The 16,481-nt window shown below is 44.8% G+C and overlaps 1 long non-coding RNA gene across 1 annotated transcript; it reads right to left on the reverse strand.

Annotated features, from left to right (window-relative positions):
* Positions 1–5,796: 5,796 nt before the first annotated feature.
* On the reverse strand, positions 5,797–6,521 carry LOC125941375 (uncharacterized). The gene is made up of 2 exons (XR_007464209.1): positions 6,463–6,521; positions 5,797–5,970 (listed from the first exon to the last, which is right to left on the reverse strand). It is a non-coding gene; the product is annotated as an uncharacterized LOC125941375 (long non-coding RNA).
* Positions 6,522–16,481: the final 9,960 nt, after the last annotated feature.

The following is a 16,481-nucleotide window of genomic DNA, read 5'->3' on the forward strand; positions in this document are numbered from 1 at the left end:
CCGAGGAGCTGAAAACGTTTTTTTACAGGTCGTTACTACGGTGGAATCTGCAATAGCATTGGAAATTATTTTTGAAAATGTGTTATAGGCAGTTTCAGGGTTATCGCATGTCATTACTGGGTACCAGTCTGAATTAGTAAATCTTTCAATGAATATTGACGAATTAAACTTCTTTCTGGTGAAGCTTGCATCGGCAGTGCCAGGAGTAGAAGTTAAGCGCACGAATATTGGGTCGGTTATCGAAGCTTGGACAACACCACAGTCAGGGTTACTAAGAAGATTAGACAATATGTGGTCGATAAGCGTACCCTGTTTATTTGTGGGACAGCGAGTTGGAAGAGCAATTAGGTTTTCATATCCAAACCCGTTTAGGCAGCTAACATAATCATTACATAGCGAGTTGGATGTATCTAAAAGGTTAATATTAAATCACCCATGATAATAACATTTTTTGCTCAAACGTTAATTTATGCAGCAAATCACTTAATGCTAAGCAATACGCGCTTACAGATGATGAAGGTGAACGATAGATGCAACCGACTATTAGGTTTTTCTTATCTTGTGAAAAAGATGAATCATGAAATTCGACCCAAACAGATTCGCAGCTCGCCACATTGAGTGTCAAGTCAAATCACCTATGGAAACGCAACTCGGAGGATACAAAAATAACAGCACCACCATGATTACTGTTATCACGGTGGCAATATTCAGAAGAGTACGAAGGGAAGCTATGCAAATTATTGTGAGATGCGCAGAGTCAGGTTTCACTAACATAAATAACAGAGAAGTTATGACGGGTAGAAGATAAAAAATTTGTAATGCCGTCCATGTTTTTTTTTTTTTTTGCAGACTGCGCGCATTGAAATGAATTAGTGAATGACAGGGCAATGAAAAATGAGCCCCAAGTTCTTCAGGTAAAAAGTACGAAGCCATTGGATACAACTTAAAGACTGAAAATTAGAAGGCTTATGCAAGTTTAGGTAATAATAGATCTAGTAATAGATCTCCATAGACGTAGAGGATCTATTTTATTCTGTACCCCATAATGATCGGTTTAATGCAGTTCGACAATGCATAGAAGTAAACGGCACAAGTGCCTTTCAGAATTCAGCTGGATTGATTCTCGACAATTTTATGTCACTTTTAGAGTTTTGTGTAAACGCCACCTTCATCCAGTTCGACAACCGACGGTTTCTACAACGCCAGGACATTTGCATAGGATAATCTGTAGCTTCAGTATTGGGTAATGTTTTTCTTGCATCAATTGACTACATTCTGGCATCATTAACTGGCGATGGAATAGCCCTTAAAACTTTTAGATATGCTGATGGTTTTTTAGTACTTTTAAAGAAACGGAATGTAGGTCGTTATGAAGAAATCGCGATGGGGATTTTAGAACAATTAGAACATGGCAAATGACTCTCTTTCACGCACGAGTTGCCGCAACAAAATAGCCTTCAATTGTAAGACCTCAACATCAAGCTCGGAGAAAGATGTGTTAGCTGGTGCTGTCGCCCTAGAGCCAAGGTTTTTGCCTTTTGATTCGGCCCAATCAAAAATTGTCAAGAGGGCTATTGCGACCCTTTCTCGTGGATCCGCACTCTAGAAGTCATGCCCTCACATGATGCATACGAGCTTTCAAGGTGAGTTAGCCAGACTGCGAAAAGCAGGGTTCCCTGGTTACGTTTTGGCAGCCGGGACCGAGGCACGGTTGCCGAAAATCAAGGGGAGGCCAAAAAATACACAGAGAAAAGAACTTAGCAGCGCCAAACCAGTGGGGATCCCGTACATCCACAGGGTATCCAACAATCTGAATAGGGTTGCAACAAGTATACGGTGTTGAGATGGTCTTCTCTGCACCAGGAAAATTGGCCAAGATGTGCCCAAGGTCAGCAGTGGCGGCCTTGCGACTTCTGGCTGTGGAATGAACCGCACAAAGCCGTACGTACGGTGTGCCACGGGTGTGGCCTATGAGATCCCCATTTCATGTGACAAAGTTTGTGTCGGTCAAACTGGGCGTTGTGTCAACGAACGCGCCAGGGAACACGAAAGATCATTAGAAGACGTTACGGCCTCGTTCCAGAATCTACCCGCCCATTGCCATTCTTGCGAAGATTTACTAAGATCTAAGCAATCAAAAAGTGTGAGCCACGACTCGACGAAATGAATATTCTAACTTGTAGTAAGGACAGTTTAGTGCGCAGGCTATCAGAAGCATTTTTTTATCATGCAGAAAGGACGACACGTGCGTCAGCACCCCATCAGTCTCACTGCTTGCAGTTCCATAATAATGTTTAATAACCATTCAGGTTATTAAACAAAGCGAGATAATGTGCAGTCTGTTCACCTTAATCTACTATTTTTCTATGTGTGTAAAGGTTGTTTTCACTGCAGTCACGCACTCAGGGCCTTCATTCTTCATAAATGCAGCGTGTCTCTTTCAATAAACATAGTTGGACTCAGCGCCCGTCCTGTCATGTCTTTCTGTGTCCTCGTCTTAAGAAGTAGCGCTGGATTGCTTTCGTAAGAAAGAAAAAAAAACGCCTAATGATTCCATTTTTATTTACCTTAGCATTCTTCGGTTACTTCAAGCACCCCCTTCCTGGGGCTATCTATATCTATTCAAGCAGAACTTTTTGTTAGGCTAGTTGGTGCATGTTACTGAAGTGCTAAAGCGATAAACAGACGACACTTTTGTCTTCTTGTGTCGTCTGTTTGGCGCTTTAGTACTTCAGTAACTATGTGCCTATGTTTGTATCGATCTAACCGTTTTCTCGCCGACCTGAGTCAATGGGAAGACAGTGGTCCATTGGTTAGCACATCGGGATGCTGTGCTGAAGCAACAGGGTTCGGAACCAACGATCGGATCAACTTGTGTCACTCAGCATGTGGCGATGTGTACATACGTGCCGCTCTTCAAAGAGCCTCTTTCACTCCGACGTGGCTCACTGTAAGGTGCGGGATTGGGTAAGCACCTCTGTTCTAAGAAAGTGTTTGACGCCGGCTTGAACCCGCTGGGTATGTGCCATTCGGTCTGTGTTGGTCTTCAATGAACCTCTTGAATGCCAACTTTGCTCACTGGGTAGGTACCAGTAGGCCGCTCTTCAATGAACGTCTTTTGACGCCAACTTGGGCAACTATAGGCACGTGTCACCCTACAACGACGAAACAGATCGCTTAAATTTATCCGATGCTGAGCGCCAATCGAACCCACGTCGCAAGTGTTCCTTAACCCTTTAACTGGCAAGAAAGACGACCTAGAATGCTTTTATTGCTTGAGTTCTCCTTTGCATTGCTCAAATACATATCCATTAAAATATTAAGCGGTTTCTCTAAAAACCAAGCGGGATGCAGTAGGTCAAAGTTATTGTGTACCAGGTGGTGACAGTATGGTCCAAAACTGGTCTCTCGCACTTGCTTTGGCAAGGTCAATGCGTGTTCGTGAGATGTAGCTTCGTGAAGTTAAGAAATAAGAACTCGCCTAAAAAAGGGATTAAAAAACCAGCATTGGCCAAAATATGACACCCACGTGCGCTAAGAACATAACGACGAATCCGTCAGGTTTTGTGACCAATACATCTGCTGCTGCTCACGCTCGACATTTCATTGACCACCACTGTTGAGCAGGTGCATGGATAAAGGTAAATTGTAAAGCACAGACGAATATTCGGATTTGTCTAGTTTTTGCAGATGCTTTTGTTAGGTAAACAATATTGTTGAGCCACCATTTAAAGGGTTAAGGACCGCAATCCCCACGGATTGCAGGCTGCGCCACAAATGCACGGGGTATGTGCCGCTCTTCAACGAACGTCTCGCCAACTTGGGCCACTGAGTGTGCAGCAAGCGAGGGTACAATTCTCAGCGCTCGCGGCACCGGTGCGCCACGCTTGTCGTCTCCGAGGCCACACGCGGACTTCTCGGCGGCGCCAATAGATGGCGCAACGTGTACACAGAGAAGCGCGAGAGAGGAGCCCGGTTGCCGCATGACGCGTGTCTCAGCGTTCGCACACGCCGGCCGGCGCGCCGTGCATATCGGAGGCCACACGCTGGCTTCGCGGCGGTGGCGATAGGTGGAGCCGAGTGTTCTTATGGAAGCGCGAAAGAGCCCCGCTGTAGTACACGCCTCATACATAACCTGCTTCGATGGTGGCAATACGTTGTGTCGCCATAGAGAAACATACTACGTAAAGAGTGGACCACAAGGGCCGTTTCGCGGCCGAGCACTTGAGGGTCTGACCACCCGCCAGATGGCGTAGTGACGACCGCTTCCACTTCGCTTCAAAGATAGACAGGTTATCATGCCTCTAGCGGGCTGCATCGACGCGTCATATATTTCTCTATGACGTCCCCTCTGTGGTGTCCCGTCTCCATAGAAACGTTGATGCTGCGCCGGCGGCTCTGGTCATGCGCCGCTGGAAACGCCCACCTCGCCGCGCTTTCAACACGCCTGTTCGCTGCTGCGGTAAGTTGCATCCTTTTGTCTGCACTAAGAATTTGCAGTTGTTTGCGTTCAACATTGTTAAAGAGATGTTATTGATGCTGATGGAGTGTATTTTTGCGTGCGTAGCATACAATATATGCTTCGGCGCCCACCGAGGCTGGTTCGTAAGCGTGGGCTGTACATAACGCGTTGCTGTCATTGCTAAACCATTCTTGTTGTTCTGCCTGCTCTTTACCTGCAATTTTAAGGATATGTACTGAAATTAGTTGTGTCCAATAGGATCTTGGTAGTACGCTTGTAAACAAGAAAAAATAAAGCATTTTGTACTGTGCCCCTACTGCTTCCTGCTGTGTGTAATTCAGAAGAACGGCAAAAAAGTGAGAACAAAAACAACAACAAAATCTCTGACCGCATGATTTTATGCTGTTCGCATGAGCAAATTCCGTTTTGCATGGTACATCGACAACCTTGGTTGTTTTTGTTTAGTAAAAAGATTGCGATGTGCTAGTTTATACGCCTGTTTATGCCAAAAACACAACAGCGGAGCTTCACTAAAGACAACGTAGTTGAACACTTAAACAACTAGGTAATCATATTGAAAAGCGCTGCTGTCAAAACCGAAACCAAAACAGAGCCAAACCAGGCGTCCTGAATCTCGGAAGACAAAATTGACGGTCTGACCAGCCGCTGGTCACGCTGGTAGCAGTGCAGTCCCACGAAACACACAAGCAGCTATTTGATGTTTAAAAGATGTCTTGAACGGATAATTCAAAAGGCTAATAGCTGTCCTGGTCAAGACATTTTTTAGCCGCGGACGTCTACAGGTACTTCAGTAAGCCGTGCTAACGTTACGCTAAAAGTTGGCTAATAAACATCTCGACAAGAACAACTTTAAGAATTGTATTAGACGTTTCCAGAAATATGTAATAATGGCTTTGGAAGCATTATGCAGGCTTTTATAAAACATCTTGACAAGAACAAGTAAAGAACTTTATTAGACGTTCCCAGAATTCTGTTATAAATTATAGCAGAATTCTGGGGACGTCTAGAAAAATTCTTAACTAAGCTATAAGTCATAAAGCATAATGGCTTCAGAAACAATATGCACGCTTTTATAGCTATCTTTAAAGCAGCATTTATAGATTGTCATCCTACAGTGAAGTGGTAAGCAAAATTAATGGCCACTTCAGCATACCATGCATCCGTATGCTAGCTTCATAGTACATATGTTACTATATAGAACTGAAAAATAAATTGAAGCATTACATTATATTATTTATAATAACTTGCAATAAATGTTTTAACATATATCGAATGTCCATAACAACACGCAGAAAAAAAAATGCAACCTGACCTTGTGAGAAAGCGGCTTTATTGACTAATAAATTAAAGGACATGCAGAATGATTTTACAAAATTTTTAAATACAGTAGAAAAGGTGACCACATAAAATAAGACGCAGCTGCAGTAACCACAGCAATCCAGGTCCCTTCCCTCTTGGATACGACTGGCTGCCCACAGAAGTTTGCTCTGTAATACAACAGTGAAGAAAAAAGTGAACAAAAAGCATGTAAACTATATATCAACACCACAGTTGTCAGTAAACAGCAAGCATTTTCAACAGCAATACAATTATAGTTAAGCTCTGGCTTACCATGACTAACAATAATGGCAGCCAGCTGCAGGCAGCCACATGGTGCCAAATAAGAAATAACAATACACAAAAGAGGTGCATAGAAATCAAAACAAGCCACTTGACAGAACAGTCAAGCCTTGCATGCTCCTACAGGTTTACCTTAAGATTAATTAGGTGTGCATGAAACTGTGCGAAACAAACACCGTTTGGTCCCTGTTCATCTGTTTGCAGAACATATGCCCTACAGCAAGATCAACAAATTTGTAGCAGCATACACATGGTCAAATGCCAAAAGTATGGAAACAATGCAGAGATTGTGCACGCACATAAACAAAGCGACCGAATGAGCATACATTCAGGCTCTGGCTTACAAGCATGCGACTTACCTTGACTAGACAAAAACAATGGAAGCCAGCAGGCCTTGTGGTTCCGTGAAAGAGTAAAATTTCTGCATAGGAAATAAAAGGAGACAGTCAACAAAACAGTTAACGTCTGGCTTGCAACCATGCGACTTACCTTGACTAGACAAAACAATGGAAGCCAGCAGGCCTTGTGGTTCCATGAGAGTAAAAGAACTACATAGGAAATAAAAAGAGGCAGTCAACAAAACAGTCAAGCCTAGCATGCTTCTATATGTTTACCTTAAGTTTGATTGATGAGCACACAACTGTTGAAAAATATGGCTGCTTAGCCACCGTTGAACTCTTTATTTCCGTTCCAACATGTACCCTACAGCAAGATAAAAAACAAATTTATAACAGCATACAAACCTTGACAACGACATATGCGTGACAAGAATGTAAGAAAATTACAATTCATGACCTGCTTCACATTTCAAAAAATGCTCAGCAGTCTGTAAAGTTGCAGCCCTGATGTTTATTTTACGTGTAATTATGCGGAATAATTTTTAAGTGCACAAAATCTTCATAACACTATTGAAAATATATCTGCTCTGGACACACAAAAGATGCACTGGCCCGCAAAAACAAAAGTGGCGTGCAAGTTGCAAGTTGTAGCAGGTAAACGTATACGTACCGTAAGGAACTGCACCGTATCTGCAGGCGCTGGTCAAGGCTTGAACGTAACCAAAAGAGCCACAAGCGTTGCACACGCTATGTAGACTCGATAGAACGAAGAGAACCATGAGCACCGGCGAGCGAACGTTTGCGAGCCATGAGCACAGCCCTTTGAATCGCTCGCGGTTAAAGCATACAGAAAGGAATTCAACAAGAGGGGACACTCCCATAGGGCCCAGCGGCCGAATTGACTGCAGCGTGCCAAGCGGTCGGTGTCGATCACTTGCATCACTTCCGGTTTCGGTTTTGGGCGCGCGTATTTTGAATGCAAGTTAGCACGCCGGCTGCGCCCCCCCCCCCCCCCCTTTCCCTTTTTTTTTTTGCTCTTCGTGCAGAATCGGTTTATTATTTAGTAAAAATTATTGCGAACGATCTCGTAAAGTCTTATCGAATCTGTGCCACGTACAATTTCACAAAGTAGACGCAAGACCTTTTGTGCAATGAGGAAATATTTATTTTGCTCTATATAAAAGCTCGTTCCGCGCTTTTTGTGCGTTCATCAACATTGTGACACCAGCAGGTAAGGCAGTAGTTCCTGTATGAAGCTCCACCGGACGGTACCAGCTGAAAAAAAAGTAAATTACAAGCATGTTACATTTGCAGTAACAGCATGTTACAAGCATGAGTCATCTTGGTATTTAGACATAGGAATACTGCGAGGCGAAACCTGCGAAAGCGGTGAATGGGCGGCATTACAAACAAAAGCAATTAGCTTTTACATACATGGCGTAGAAAATACCCGACTCATCCCAAACATATATGAAAACATCTGATTTCCAAGCGTTCCCCAATTTCCGGGCATTATTTCCTGCACTTAGGCAGCACAAATACACGAGCGACTTCGCGTTTCCAAAACTTGGCCTCGGGCGACGCGACGGTACGCGACATACACAGAGACGGACGCAACAGGCACTCAAGATAAATGCGTGGGTGCAATCCCCTTTTTCAGTCCTTTAGAAGACGTAATTTTCAAATTACAAGTTTCTGATATGCTCGTCGTTCGCGCGTTCTGCCGGCGCCAGCAGCACACCCCATGTTATCACTCTTGGCAATCGCCCATCGCGTTTTCAACAGGCGTGAGTACCGAAAGAAGGTACATGTTGTTGCGGAGCCACAAAAAACGTCACAGACTTGTCCCTCTAAGATTCATTACACGCCAAACTAACTTTATCACCACGGCCGAGCGGCTTATCGCTAACTGCGTCAAAGCGCGCTGTGCGGCCAGCGTGCCTCAAAAGTACCCCAGAAAGTAACGAAATTACTTTTCGGTAATGTCTGGCGTCAGAGAAAGCGGCACAAACTTCTCCTAGCAAGATGCACTAGACTACACACCACGGCTGAGTTCTCGCTAACTGCGACACGGCGCCCTGTGCGGCCAGTGTCGCTCAAAAACCGAAATAAGTTACAATAGTCCCCTAGGAAGCGTCGGAAACATGTCTCAGCACGATTCATTTACTCAAATTAACTGCGCCAGGATGGCCGAGCTGTTTTTCGCTAACTGCGTCTTAAGCCTCGGTCCCGTGCCGTAAGCCTAATTTCGTCGTAGACTGTGAAACAAGATTTCTCACCTTGCCGTAGTCCACTAGTGCAGTGGTGTCTTGTCCCAGTGCAGAAGGAACGCAAGAATGCGCCGAGAGCCCAATAAACCAGGTTACATTTAAAAATTGTCACAGTTTCGCCCTAAGGGCGAAGCAATGAATGCGATAGCAACACAGCAATGTCATACGAAGTAAGGTGAGCGGCTTTGGTAGCAATATGAATTGTAGTAAACATGAGCTGATTAAGTAAGCAGGTGTGCTGCGGCGTAAGTAGACCGACATGAAGAGAGACTCGATGACCACGAGAAGGCGCGTGTGAAACCGTGATGTTGATGAGAAGCGCTTCCCGTGGGCAGCGCGTGCGAAGGGACACACCTGTAGTGCTGCACTGCCGATCCGGGCAGCATTGCATGTGTAGCGTGCGTTGGAAAATGTGGCCTGACTATTACTAACTGAATGAACAAGCGTGGTGTGAGCGCGCACAAACAAACAGGAATAGATTACACTGAACGACTGCAGACAACGACTGTCACAACGCTGGCAGCGAGCGTATAAAACGCCGCAGCGGGCGAAGGTACGTGCGGTCTATCGCTTCAACGGAAACTGAGCGGCGAATACACGGCGCATAACGGCGCCGTGTGGAGATAAGCGACGGTGCGAGCGAGCGACGCGCGCGGTTGTTGGCAGCGTAGAAGTGCCCCCCCCCCCCCCCCGCGCTCCCTCCGGCGCTGGCTTCCCGCTTCCTTGCTTGCGCGTGGGTGATTGAGTGCGTTCGCTCTCCGTGAAGCGCGCGTCCCCGCATGCTTCCGCTCGGGCATACGGCGCGCGGCGAAGATTTTATCTATAGGGAACCTCACGGCAACGGCGACGGCGACGGCAACGGCGACGGCGACGGCGACGGCGACGGCAGAAATCCGGTAGAAGTGTCCATATAATTGCTATCGCAATAAAAGAAAAAAAGAATGAGACAGACGGGTCGCCGCGCGCGAGTGCTCAAACGCGCGCGCAGCCGTCCTCGCTGGCTTCGGGGGAGTGTCTGGCGGATGACGCATGTATCTGGCGCGTCATTGACCTGTGGCTAGGTAAGGCAAGGAAAATAAGTCGCAAAGCTTAAGTTCATTTATACGCAAAACGTTTTAGTTTTCGCGGCAAGGAATTAAAAAAATAAATCAATGCCTGTTAACTAAAGTTCACTTTCTTTTTTTTCGATGCTCGCTGCAGCTAACGTTCGGTGTCAAAAGTATAGCGTGACGTATGGTGACGTGTTTCCTGTTGCCAGTTTTTGCCGAGTGTCCCCTCTTGTTGAATTTCTTTCTCTATGGTGTAAGTTATATCTTACACCGTGTGACAGACTCACCCGTATCATGCATCGCGCCGTGGCACGGGTGAGTTTTGCTGGCCGCGCGGCAAACACGTTGTCGACGCGGCGATCGGAAAGTATCAAAGAAAATAACCCCGCAGGATTCTTTCTGCTTATTTACCCAAAGGGGGAAATTAAAGGAACCAAAGGCTATAGGATGCGACGTTAATGGATTGCATATGGCTTGTTAAAGTCGCACGGAATGTAACGCGCGTCGGGCACGCGCATTTTAAATCTTTTTCAATTTCACGGCGCACGCCCAAGCATGTCGCACATTTTCTCACAAAAACATCTAATTAAGTTCTTGAGTTAAACGCTCTCAAGACGTTAACCAATCTATACTCCGGTGACGCCAGCGGTGGGATGTTACCACAGCTGAAACACAATAGCATACTTGATTAACCGTATTTCCTGCTACATAATGTTTCCAAGAACATCTGTTTAACGTCTTCGCGTAGACCAAGACGTCTTTAGCCGTTTGAAGCCGTTCCGAGAAGTTTTTAAGACGCTTTGTGTTTCGTGGGGGAGCTGGGCCGCAAGGCCCTACGGGAGTGTCCGCTCTTTACGTAGTATGTTTCTCTATGGTGTCGCGGTATTGAGTCAATGCTAACGCGTTACCGTCGACAGTCATCGACGATAACACGTGACATCACCTATATGTGACATCACCGTGCAGCCTCCCCCCCCCCCCCCCCCCCGTCGCCCCAAAAGTTACTGTGCTAGCTTGCGGCGTTTAAGCCTGTTGCCCTTAATAATCGCAATAGTGCCTTCCTCGCTCTCTTCTCTAATTGCTGGGAAGCTCGGCATTCAAAAATCATTGCCAAAAGTAGCTTGTCATCAGCGCGAGCTAGCGTAGTCCCAGATTACGGTATGCGAAGGACACTGACGACAAAAAAAAAAAAAAAAAAGCCTAACAGAAACAAATACAAGTCATCATCTGTATTTATTTATTTTTTTTGTTCTTGTAACCTTTGAGTTATAAGATTTGCCTGAATTCGGTTCTGTGTGGCGTCGATAAATGTGTCGCTGACCAATCGCGCACTGAATGGGCTGCAGTGTTGGCACGTTTCGATTGCCCTACTAATGTAGTTCGAGACACTGAGCGTATTTTATTATTTTTATAAACTTTTTGTACTGTGCAATAAATGCAAAAATGTTTTTTTTCTTTCTTTGTGTGTCATACTTTTGCCATCACCTGCTATCATAGTATACGGAATTACTTTTTAGTATCGCAAACTTCAGTAAATCAAGCAAAGGCATTGAGGGAGGAATATTTTTTCGCCGTTGCCCAAATATAACCCGCTTCCTTACCTTTAGGAGGCAGCGGCCGCTACCTTTCTGAGGAGGAAGCTCTAAACCAAATTATAGCACGGAGCTGTATCCACCATCATAATAACAATCACGCTTCTGTTTACAGCGCTTAAGCGGTGAGCTGACATGCATACCTGTCGAATTATGGCGTACAGCAGCCGCAGAATAACTCGACTCCGTCGATATAATGGAGAAAGGCTTTTAATAGCACTGATACGGGCCGTGAAGACCCTGCTAACAGGCGAGCGTCCCCCTTTTCTCCTCTCGTGCTCGCCGACGCTTCTTCTTCTTCTCTTCTTGTTCCGCCGGCGCTTCCAGTGAAAACAGCATACCCGCAACACTACAACAACACTGCTATATCTTTGAGAGCACCGGAAGCTACGTGACCAGGGAGCGGCATAGTTTTGATGCCGTTAACCTAAACACGAAAGTTGTTGGGACGTTACTTGCTCGGCAGAACAGTACTCGAGGTTTTCGCGTCTCTAGTTCGGTGAGTTTTGCACTTGATGGTTCTACTCATCTATGCGTCAATGCTACACGGTAGCCCCTTTTGTGAAGGATACAAAGTTAGCTCTCGCTAAGCTTAATAAGCTGAACAAAAGCTTAACTTTTAAGAGATGTATACCTAACAAAAAGAAAATACTTCTTTTGCCTTGAACCATCTGCACTCTTAGGTTAAGCACCAAATTCTCAGTAAATATTGTGGGGCTGACGAGAGACTACATGGTAAACGCTCTGTCATTCACATTTAGGGATCAATGAAATGTAAAAAAACGCGTTGCTAATCTATAATTGGTTCGTGTTTCCAGGTTTAAATAACCATTTATCTTCAAAAAAGACACACAAAAAGGAAAAAGCCATAGGACATGCGTTCAGACCTAAAGCCAATTTATATAGTGCGCAACACTTATATAAAAAAAGCCAAGGAGGGTGTCCTGGGCGCGCCTAATTGACCCAGCAAACGTATGGGTGTCCAAGTTATGATTTCATCCGGTGGGTCCTATGTGCCCTGTGGGGGGCTGGCCTAGAATCGGATAGGTAAACAATATCATACTAGCAAATTCGACTTCATTTACAAAAGCTTTTTTGCCGGTGTTCGGCACCTGCTCTCTGTTTTAGAATGATTTTCTTATTTGTTTGCAGTGTGCGCTTATAAAAACCCGCGAATCTGCGTAATAGTGTAAGACAACACAGCACTTAAAACAGCCAACCAGAAAAGTAAAAGTCGTGTTTTTATGCGGTCCTCGAGCTTTAGTAAGCCTCCAATGCCAGAAAAACACCGAGCACTCAAAAGTGACAAGGCGCTGCAGGCCCGTCGCACGTGGTTGTGCCACTTCCAGAGAGGAACCCCGTCAGTTGCGCTTACTTGGTCGCGTCGCCTACCAAACGTTGGCACAATTCCATCTTCAAGTCGGCAGCGCTTGCCCGAGGTGGCCTCGTCAACTGCGCACGACGAACGGCGACCCCAAAAGAACGCGTCGGCAAATCTGCAATACAGCGCATCTGCGCGGTTACGTGAGACGTAACCCGTACTGACTCACCTAGCATCCGAGTTGTCGCGAAGAACGCTCAGAGAGGATAGGGTTATAGGATTGCCTAATTCATGATGACTCAGGACGGAATAAATGGGCTTTTTCCTCGCCGACGTGTTTAGATATAAAAGGAAACGTTAGATAATGTCGTCGCCTCTGTGTTCACAACGATTAGTTTCTGCGTGAGGGAGTGTATGCCGGCGACTCATTCCATAACTAAACGAGAGAGAGAGAGAGAGAAAAATACGTTTCTATAGTTGGCTTACTCTTCTTGGACGCCCGAAAGGGTTGAATAAAGAGTGCGATACATAAGAGTGAAGGAGGGTGTTTATTAGGTACCAGTTAATTTTCGCTTTCTCCTAGCTCTCTTCATCGTCTGTTTCCGTTTGGGATATACTGTAGTAACACAGGTTAAAACTGGTGGAAAGCAAAAAAAAAAGGGGGGGGGGGATGGGGGAGGGGGGCAGGTAATAACGCCGAAGGTACTGAGGCCCCTGACGCAAATAGTTTGTACTCATCATCATGCAAGATTATATATATATATATATATATATATATATATATATATATATATATATATATATATATATATGAGAGAAAAAAGCACCTTAATAAGGCATATGAACTGACGCATAAGATCACTAAAAGCCCACCCACATTACATGTTTTAATCGGTTACCTTTATAGTAAACAGTTAATAGAATATTAAACAGTGGGTCGCGATACATTTAGTGGCAACAATGCAAGATTTCCTGATATGTTGAAGGTGTCTAAACACTTGACAGAAAAGAAGTCGTTTTTTATAAATGTTGCAAACCCTTCAAAAAATATTTACACTATTGCAGAATAGCAAAGTAAAAAAAAAAAACGCAGACGGATGTGCATGCAAGGAGATGTTTCCACAGCTGATGGTAAATTGTCGAATTTATATAAGGAACAACCTACGTTTTCATTTGCTCATATATTATTTCTAGCTACCCCAATTATTTTCTATAGTGACCATATAAGCTACTCTTTTGCTTTGTTAGGAAAGGGAGGTTGACATGAAGTAAATTTTTTAAATATTGTTTTATGCCCTGTATTCACGCTTGCGGAAGGTTAATTTTCATAAACAGCTACTGCGGTATCAGCCTATTTGCTTCCTAGTCAATTAAGTGTTACGGTAATGCCATGGCGAAAACGAGATGAAACGTATGGGTGTCTTTAGGATAACGTAACGTTCGCAGAGAGGAAGCTGTAGATAGAGGCCGTTATGCCAGCAACTCGAAACGACTTTAGAGTGGTGAAGTAATGAAAGAAAACTATTAAAGTGAAGCTTTCTTAGCATCACACTGATCCTTTGTCGTCCGTTTATCCTAAACGCCATCGATTACGTAGGCGCACACTGACCTCAAAACGCCGCGCTCTCACACAACTAATAGAAATCATGCTACCAAGTATGTATACAATAACATTACGTTTCCAATATATTTGGTTTCGAGCCCGGTTACCCAGTCATAGGAGCCCGATGTGCATAATACATCTAATGGACTCTTAATAAGACTCTACAGGCCATGGACGCATGCCTGTAGAGGTGGAATAAAAAAAAAATTTGAGGACACTTAAGATTCGCCTTTAAGAGTGGAACGAGAGAGCATTCTAAGATCCCTGACTGCTTCTCACGGTTCTCGGCCAATGCCGCTTATGTAACCGTAACGTTTACCTGCAAACGCTGGCGCCGCACGCTATGCAGAAAGGTGAGCTTTCGGGTCATTGTTTTTTTTTTTTTTTTTTTTTTTTAGCCTCCGCACGGCGGGATGTGCCGCTCCCGTGGATGCGTAAGATCACTGTATTTTTCAAAGGTAGCGCAAACTCCTCCTCCTCGCGCCGTTTCCTCCTCGCCCCTCCCTCTCGGCCGCCATTAGTGAGCGAAGCGCGCGGCCGCTACCGCCCGCTTCATTTCGTATCGCATGCGGCGCATTGAAGCGCTTGCTTGAAACGCGACTATTATGGGCGTATTTTCACAAGGCTGTTCGTACGTAAGATGTCTACGTAAGATATGTGGTACCTTCAATTATTACTATAATCTGCGTCACTCAGACGAGGAAAACGAAAGGTAGAACAGGTTAAACGCAATCCTAAGCAGTCTTTACTACTGCTGATTGTTTCTCCGAATCGAATGGTGTTCTGTTTACCTGACGCATTTACGAAAACAAAGAGCTACATCAAACTATGCACACCCAACACGGCGGCGACATCTATGTGCTAAATACCCTCAACGTGTTTTTTTTTTTCTTTAATTTCCAAAATGCATCCACGCGCTTTTCTTTCCCTCTCAGTTATATGCCTTGGTTCCCGTGTGCGCGCGCGCTTTCTGAGTTTTGCTCTTTAATTGGCGACTGTTCCATTATGCTCACTTTATGAGAAGTCATTCTCGTATCCATATTGCCAACATGTGCACTTTGTTCGCCGCAAAGCATAAACCGGACTTTTTTTTTGTTTATTCTGTCGTTGGCTGATGGTGAACTCGCGAACGCACCCACCTTCCCGCGTTCATCACGAACTGGGTGAGAACAGCGATCAGAACCTCCCTCAGTAATAACGCCGCCAAATGCCGAGAACTTTTTAATATTTTCAATGAATACATATTTACACATAGTTGAAACAAAGGAAACACGATTATTGCAGCGAATAAAGAGCACTCTTTCTCGTTCACAACTTTCCAAATATGATAACACATTGAAACAAAGCAATCATTGCACATTGCATCTTCGCGCATTTGTAAGCGTATACAGAAAGATAAAGGTACTCTTTCACAACACAAATATATTCATAATAAGACGAAACATTCAAACGAAACGATTACTGCACATAACATCAGCATTGCATAAAGGTATGATCACCTTTATGAATTCCTGATACATAGATAATAAGATAAAGACATTGTAACACAGCAATCATTGCACATTGCATACTTGCACATTATTATAGTGAAAACTTAAAACAAAATTATTGAACGTTCGTAACGGCGTCCCTCGTTGTAATACTCCTGCTAACATACTTTTTTGAAACCAGTCGCATACGATGGAGCCATATCGCTCGCCGTTTGAGGTACGAGGAACCGCAAAAAGCTTGCCCCCCTTGGCAATGCTATTCCAACATCCAACAGCACAGCAAGTCGGCCTCGTGCTGCAGCTGAGCGTGTCTTCATAAATGTAAAAAGCCTATGCTCACACACAGCGCACATGTGTCCCGGTGTTTCTACGCTCACTAATGGCGCCGTTTTCCCGCGATAACGAAAGCCGCGCGGGTTATTCGTCACGTGTCAAGCCTCGTCCAATGGGAGAGCGGAAAACGGCGAAGAAGTCAGAAGAGGGTAGAGGACGGGGAGGAAATAAAAAATCTCCTTACTTATTTGAACAATGGTTTGCGCTACATTCAGAACATACAGGGACCTTATGGATGCGCGGTGGCGAGCGCCATCTGGGTGGTGTTGCAAGGAACCGAGCGGGGGGGGGGGGGGGGGGGGCGCTCCCACTAAGACAGACCTCAAAAGGCTGCTGGAAAAGGGGTTTATGCTTGAGTTTCCGCGTTACAGAATTCTGTTTT

The sequence above is a fragment of the Dermacentor silvarum genome, chromosome 11 (assembly GCF_013339745.2).
Source record: "Dermacentor silvarum isolate Dsil-2018 chromosome 11, BIME_Dsil_1.4, whole genome shotgun sequence".
NCBI lineage: Eukaryota > Metazoa > Arthropoda > Arachnida > Ixodida > Ixodidae > Dermacentor > Dermacentor silvarum.